This window comes from Passer domesticus, chromosome 14 (genome assembly GCF_036417665.1).
Source record: "Passer domesticus isolate bPasDom1 chromosome 14, bPasDom1.hap1, whole genome shotgun sequence".
Classification (NCBI taxonomy): domain Eukaryota; kingdom Metazoa; phylum Chordata; class Aves; order Passeriformes; family Passeridae; genus Passer; species Passer domesticus.
Genome location: NC_087487.1, coordinates 15702434 through 15710407, shown reverse-complemented (window position 1 = coordinate 15710407; position 7974 = coordinate 15702434). Strand labels below are relative to the sequence as shown.

General features: G+C 41.5%; 1 long non-coding RNA gene across 2 annotated transcripts; it reads right to left on the bottom strand.

Moving 5' to 3' along the window:
- Positions 1 to 3033: 3033 nt before the first annotated feature.
- On the bottom strand, positions 3034 to 4899 carry LOC135281085 (uncharacterized). Of its 2 annotated transcripts, none has more exons than XR_010347863.1 (3): positions 4801 to 4899; positions 4578 to 4643; positions 3034 to 3489 (listed from the first exon to the last, which is right to left on the bottom strand). It is a non-coding gene; the product is annotated as an uncharacterized LOC135281085 (long non-coding RNA). The 2 variants fall into 2 exon arrangements; XR_010347862.1 differs by lacking the exon at positions 3034 to 3489 and adding an exon at positions 3923 to 4347.
- Positions 4900 to 7974: the final 3075 nt, after the last annotated feature.

Here is a 7974-nt window from a genome sequence, read left to right as displayed (position 1 = left end):
CCCTCGCGCGCCTATTAAAGACCACCAAAAATAGCATCTGCTTAAGGATGAGGGTTTTTTTCCCTGCCAGTTAAGTTAAATGGACATCCCACCTGTTGTTTGGTGAAGTGAGATCACTCAAGGAAGATAGAGTTGGCCAGAAGCCACCTCCTGACAGCGAGAGGCAGGTCTGAACAACAAAGTTTGGATCAAGATCTGAACTTCTCTCCCATCCAAATGTGCTTGGATCCGGAGGCTGGCTGACACCCATCTCTGCTACATCCACTCTGTGATTATGTGTGAATGGCCCTAGTGCTTCTCACTACACCCCATGTAATCACTTGCATTTGGGCATCATTCTGCAAGAAAATCTGCTGTCATGATGGCAAACGTGTGTGATGCTTTTCCGGATAGATTCACCCCTCAACCTCACCAGACATCAGTTTTCACCTGGGAACCTGCTAACTGAGCTTTACTGATGACAACTCCCATATTTACAGGTCTCATTATTAAGTCAGCTTGAACTCCAGGTTTGAATGGAAGATCCTTTCCCAAGCTGATACCAAAACACTGCATGCTTAGCAGCCTGTGTGCATGTGCAGTGGGCCTGATTCTGGCTGTTCACATCTGGCTCCTGCCTGTGCAATCCCATGGACTTCAGTGGGATTGTTCCTGAACACAATTTGATGAATACCATATTTTCCTATGTATCACCCACAGATTATCTATAAAAAGTGTGATTCGTCAGCAGTGTGGTTTACAGGCATATGTAAGTTATGTGAGGGGAAGTTTACTCTGGGGCCCCCTCTTTCCCAGTAGTCCCATTGCTCTAATTCCTGCCCCATTTGCTTCCTTCACCCCCAAGTCCCACTGCTTCAGATTCCTCCCTACTTTGGGTTCTGCCCTGCCCTCTTCACCTCTGGTTCTGTGTGGTTTGTGAGAAGCCATCTGGGGATGCATTTTCAAATGTCAATGCTTTTTAAGGAATACTCAATATATGCAAAACAGCAAGCTAACTGATTTTTTCCTTATTTTTTTTTTCCTTTTCTGTTTGCTCTCTGAAAAATAGAAGGAAAAGAAAATGAAGACAAGTTTCAGTTTTCTGACTGAAATTGAATCTGGGGAAAAAACCCATGCAATACATGAAATATTTCATTTACTTGAAAGTTACTATTATTTTAAACTTTAAAAATATAAGTTTGACTTTGTTCTAAAATTATCCTTCTGAAACAAAAAAAAAAAAAAAATTGGAATTATCTGTTTGAAAAGAAAAACCAAAAGATTCTGACTTTCTCTTTCTGTGGTCCCAATAAGTTATTCAGAGTTTAACACATATTCTGGGAACATGTTTCTCAGAAAAAAAATGCCTTTAAAATCTACTTTTGATTAACATGAGGGAAGAGATGAAACAGACCCCATGCATTTGAGGAATCATTTACTCACCCTTAAGGTGGGAAAAATGAACAGAGGTGAAATCCATAATAATTTTTGGCACAGGAGCTCTTTATTCGGGAGTCACGTACACAGCTGTGATGAACTGCAGATAAAGTCATGCATCTCACCCAAAGTCATACAGCAAACCTCTGGCAGAACCACGAGTACAAGTGCACTATGTGTGGTTCCTTGCTATCTGTAGTAACCACTCATAAATGGTGGTTTTATATAATTACGTGCAGCTAGTGTATAACCAAAAGTATAATTTTCACTTTGTATTGTGTTCTTTCCAAGTTTTTTTAAAAGTGAGGACTGTATGTAGCAATCATGGTTGATGCCCTCAGTTGACCTTCAACCAAAAATGAGGTCTTGTTTCTTTGGAAAATTATCCAATAACTTCTGACCTCATATACACTTCAGCTACTGTCAGAAGAAAGAGGCAATAAATAGTGCTATGCAAAGAAAACAAAATGATTATCCTACAACCTAATAAGCAATTACAAAGGGCAAATTACTTTTACCCTCAGTAATTTTCTGCCATTAGATAATTAACATCAGAAGTATTAATAATCATTTTAACAAATTACCATATAATTATAATGTGTTTCTTCATTTAGCCCTACATATTGTACAAATCCTTCTAAGATTTGTCTATTAATTGAAAATACATTATTTATTGGTTTAGCTGAGTAACAACCCATACTGGTAACTAAACCCATTAAAGAAATGCTGTACTGGTTGTAACTAGCTGTCACCCTGTGGTCACCAGAACAATTCTTAGTGGATGCAAAGTGTCACCGACCAGGCTTAAATTAAGGATCAAATGGAAAACTGTAATGGGTCACAATATTTACTGGGGTCACAGACCTAGAAATGTCACTTCTCTGACTCGTGTTAACTTCAGCTGGAATGGAGGCTGAGTGGAACAAATGCACTCAGGAGTTTACAGGGCCAGCACATGCTGATGGCAATGCTGCTTCTTAGATTAATTAATTTCATAACATTTCCATAATAGAATTTTACTTAGTGTACTTTTCATAATCTAATTTTAGTTGAATTGCTTTGCACAATCTGCTCAAAATGTGTTTACGATTCAGAATTGTTAGAGTCCCCTTCTCATTTTTTGCTTAGCTGCCTTTGTAAAATCTGCCTAAATTGGTGAAATAAATTAGGGGAATGCTGCCAAAACTGGGTTTTGTACTATCCCAACATTCAAACCAATTCACTTGGGCCAGGTTTTTCAGCACTTCCCATGAATCCTCCCTTAGATGCACAAGAACAGGAACGTGGCTGGAAAAGTGAGCTTCAGGAGTGTGATAGAGATTTTTCTATGGGAAGAGGATTTGGGATGTGGGGGCGGGTTTGGGAAGCTGATTCCAAATCACCCATTTCCAATTTGGGAACAGATATGGCCCATGTGACCTAAGCATCTTGTCAAGACAGCTTGAATTTGAAATTGTGAATATGCATGTGGATGAGCTACAGACCCAAAAGGATTCACAGGATGATATCTCTGTGAATAGCCTGGAATTCACCCTTGGGCAAAAGACTGGGAGAAAGCTTGGAAAACTTGGCTCATGTGAGATACAAGTCCTACAGCTTTCCTATGGCTCCCTTGGACAATGTCAGTGGTATGTACAACATATACATGGACAAAAAATTCATGATCCCCTTCTGACAATTCCTGAAGAAGGAAATGATTTGGAATAAATTATTCATTACAGAACTACTCAGCTTTGGCAACAAATCTGCAGGTTAAGGGAGAAGGGGACCTATTCTATCTGCAGTGGTGTGTTACAGGCATTCTCAATTTTGGAAGCTTGAGCTTTGTGTACAGTTGATGATATCCTTCCTCTTTCTTAATTTCTGTGCCTTTTGGGAGCCTCTCCAAGATCCTTCTTCTTGAGAACCCTGTCTTTCACAGGACTCAGGATCCAGAGGGGCAAAGCAGGTGTTTAAAAAAATATTGTTTTTCCTAGGAAAGACAGGTTCCAGCTCAGGTTTCCTCACACCTTGATAATCCTTGTACTAGTAGAGTTTTCTGCTCCAGGTCCCTCATTCCTGCAGTGTGCTCTTCTGTGTGTAGGTAAAAGCAGAGAGAAATGAGCATTCAAGGACTTTTCAACAGCACCTCTGAAATAATAAAATATCAATTTCAGGAGTGGTTTTCTTGCTTCTTGGATAAAAGACTTCAGATCCTCCCATAATTACAGTTAATAATATAGGGATACAAGGAATGAAGCTTAAGGCTGAGCATATCAGCATGAAGGTTGTGGGGTGTAATCCTTGTGCCACTAAGATCTCTGGCCCAACTTCCATTATCTAGGCAGGGCAGGACAACACTCCAGATATCACTGGCCATTCATTTTCATAGATATCGAACTTTTCTTTTTTTAATTAAAAAGAATGATTTTTTTCCCTCCTCCTGCCATTTCCAGCTGTCTGAACAGCTATGATGACACCTTACAAAGTTGCCATTACATTAGTGATATTAGTATTAATCACACGTTGCTTGATACTGTAATTGAATAGTTTTTACGCAGATGATATTAACTGATAAAATATGGCATCCTCATGAGAAAACATTACCTTGAAATATTAGTGTTATAATATGTTAATTTCTATGGAGGATAGGAGCACAGATATATGAGGAGATGTAAATTTCCAGCACTTCTGCTGACAATTTCCATGTCAACATAATTCTTAGGAATTCCTACTCACTATTTTGTGATGACTTATATGATGATGTATAACAACTTAAGGGGCTTTAAAATGCAGTATTTTGACTAATGCAGGTTGGTAAATAGCACACAGGACTGTTCCCTCCCCTGGATTCTGGGAAGGCTGACGCAAGCCCTTGGTATCGCCAGGAAGTCACCAACCCCAATGCTGAATCCCAAAGTGGGGGCTCAGGTGGCTCTGGGCACTTTGCAGCTGCATTTGGCAGTGAGAGTAAAGGTTTTTATATCACAAATTGATGGTGAAATAGAATAATAATTAAAAAAAAAAAAAAAGAGAAAAGGGTAGGTGGTTAGTCCAGCATGTCTGGCAAAGCTGTAAGAAACTGGATTTTGGCTAGAAATCTGACTGGTAAAACACAGTCCAGACAGTTTGTCCCAGCTGTAGACTCCTAATTCTGATCTATCTGTTTTCTGTATGCTTACCTCCATGAAGAGTTGAACCTGGCTGTGTACTTATTAGGATAAAGCAAAGTGAGCAGTGCCAGGGCCCTGAACCGGACAGAAACCACAAGGCCTCATTAGCAGCTCTTATTGCTAGGGGATAGTTTATAGCAAGACAGCTCCTCTTGCCTTGCTGGCTTCTCATTTAATGCCACTGCTCCCCATACGTTCCTCAAGAAATAATCTGGAATAACAAGACAAGAACCTGAGAGTGGAGAGGGGCACCCCAAAGGTGGGAGAGATGACAGCAACAGGGTTCTTGCATCCATAAAGAGGCAGTAACCTGGCTGCTTACTCTCTCTTGGGCTAATCTGAATTAATTGGTGCTATTTGTGCCTTTGATACTCAAATGCAGAGCCTGGGGGTGGGAGTTCTCATGAAACAAGTGGCCACTTGGGAGAGCCGTCCCAGGTCCAATCATGTCATGGGCTCATTTGTCTCCCACAGTAATTCACTACTCACTTCAGTCACTTTAAATGTAAAACAGCTGCTGCTGCTTAGCCCTCTTTTAAGGTACCTAACCAGCAGCTTTAAACCAATCCTGAATGGGTCCCATCCCATAATAGTCTCCCACACAGTGGTCATTTGGAAACAATTAACCCTTGATTCAAGATCCTCTTGAAGAATCCTTTTCCAGGCTCTTCTCTGCTGCGGCCCATTGCATCCTTGCCTTGCCCCTTGCATGGGAACAGCTTTATCCTTTGGGATTGCTGGGGTTTGTGGGGCAGTAACCACCCCTGTGTACCTGCCAGGGTTGCTGCATGGATTTTGGGCCAACCCCATCTGCACTGAAGAAAATTGAAGGTTCACATAAAACAGACTAGTCCTTTATTAAAAAAAAAGAAAAAAAAAAGATATTTGTTTTCTCTCTTCATTTCTCCTCCCACAGTACCTGGGGGTCTCATTCACACATGTTTGGCGTGGTTGCTACCCCTCACCCCTCTCAGTCTCTAATGATATGATGAACTGGAGATTAATCTGTTTTAAGGGGAAGCATCTGGCTTTGAGCTAATAAAATATCAATTTGTAACAGCGAGGAAAAGGCTCAGCGAGAGGTCTGCATGCTTAGGGCTTTGAGACCCAATTTGATTCGGGACTTTAATGCCACTTGTGAATTTTAGCCTGTGCTCTGAGCACTTCAAAACCTTTCTCCATGCAGTGGTCTCAGCTTTCTCCACAAGCCCCATGTTTTCCCCTTGTTGGGGGTATCTCCCAGCTCTGGATCCTGCAGGGCTGCCCCCTCCCAGGCACCCCCCACCTTTCCCTTTTTCCTCTTGGCTCTGCGGCCAGATGTGGCGGCCCCTCGCTGGGATGTCAAACTGGCAACACCCTTGATCCAGGCAGACAGACACTCAATAGCCAACTTCTGGAAAACCTCCCCCCGCACTGGCCGGCTCTGACACAAACCAGCTGAAGACATTGCAATGCCAGAAAGTGTTACAGCTGGGCTGCCTGACAGATTGGCAGCACACACGCTGATTTGGGGACTGCATTTGGGGGCCCGTGAAGTACTCACTGTCCAGGCACCGAGCCACTAATCACAGTTTACATTAGGCAATCAGATACTTTTCAACTACTGAATGATCTGCTCTTTCCCCCCCTTTTTTCACCTTACAGGACCCTGTGTGTATATACAGCACCTCCACATCTGCATCATGTTTGGAGCCGTATCTAATGCGCAGCTACCAAGCTCAGCTCAGGCAGCCACGAGGAGCCCAAATCACTGCTGCTCTCCTTCCCACTCCCCCAGCCTGACTTTTGGCTGTTTCTGCGCTGAATCACTTGATTAATTTAACCTGGGGGTTACCTAGTTATGGAAAAATCCAACAGGACTTCAAATGAAGAGAAAGGCTTGGTGTCATTCTATAGGGGTCTGTCAGCATATAGAATCCTACGAGTGGCTTTAGATCCAACTCCAGAGATCAGGTCTTCCCTGAAAACCATAGATTTTAGAGTAATTTTTCTGGCACACTGCTGGCTTAATCACTTTTATGTTAGATGTGTTTCATTAGGAATGAATCTATGTCAGCCCCATGTGCCAATTCTGATCCCTGCCTTGGCCCAGCCACGATGCTGGAGATATATGCTCCTGTAAGATAAGTGTGCCATGGCTGGATGTCTAATGAATATGGCCTCATTTACAATAAGGAGGACTTAGACCTGGCTACGACCCAGAGGTTCTATTCCAAAGAAATGCTGACATTTTGGAAAACCTGGGTCCCTGTCAGAATGAATAGCTGGAATTTTTATCTTTTCCAAGCAAAAAAAAAAAAAAGTTGTTCTGAAAAATGTGCACAGTATTAAAACATTAAAACCAAGTTAGGCGCCAATTTAAGGAAAATATGTAAACACAGAACATGAAAATTCATATTTTAATATAAACTTATAAGTGAAATTAACAAAAATGTTTTGATGTTGGTGAAATGAGATATCATGACTTCTTCTCATCAAGTTTTTTTGCCAGAGCTGATTTATTCCTATGGAAATGTTTTGATTTTGATGAAACGATATAGTTCCCACTTATAATTATTTTGCAAAAGGAAAGAAAACAAATTGCACCATGTGAGAGAGTCCCAGACATTTCCTATTGAGGAGGGATCTATCACCAATATCTAAATAAGCTCCCAAATATCCCAAATTTGCTTGTGGAGAGTCAGCTCGTGGGGTTCAAGCAGAGCAAGAAGATGTTTTAATGGTTTAACAGGTGCTAAACTGTGCTTTGTTGGATTAATATTGCCCTCTTCACTCTTCCTTCACAGACATTGCAACCAATCTTTGCCAATTATGGCTCATTTTCCTTATGTAAAAGGTGCAAACACTGCTGCTTACTCATCTTTCTAAAGATCTCCTCTTACATAAAACTCTGGGAAGCACCAATTAACCAATTAACCAGGTGTAAACACACCCCGATGTGAAGTGGGCACCCACACTGTAGTGCAGATACACACAAAAAAAAAATAAAAGAAGAGGGTTTATTTTGGGCCCAGTTTTATGCTTCCAGGGTAGAGCTGAAGACTGTTTATTTCCTTCCCTGGTGAATTTGGGATGTGACAACCAACAAACATCCCTGACGACAAAATGGGAGAGGAAGAGGCTGTGGATGAGGCAAATGCAGTGTATAACTGGGGAGGCACTGTGTGCAAGCACACACACTTAGAGTCTGAACCAGAGCAGAGTGGACTTGAGAGATGTTATTACACATTCAAGCAACTTCAATGTGCCACTAATAAAATTAAGTGTTGGAACATAAATGTTTTAATTTTAGTGCGAATGCTCCAAGCAATACCCCCTCCTGCACCCTTCTCTCCCACCCCCAGCCCAGACTAATCCATTTAGAGACAAATTTACATTTTATTTCTCCAAACCCTATTAGCATTAA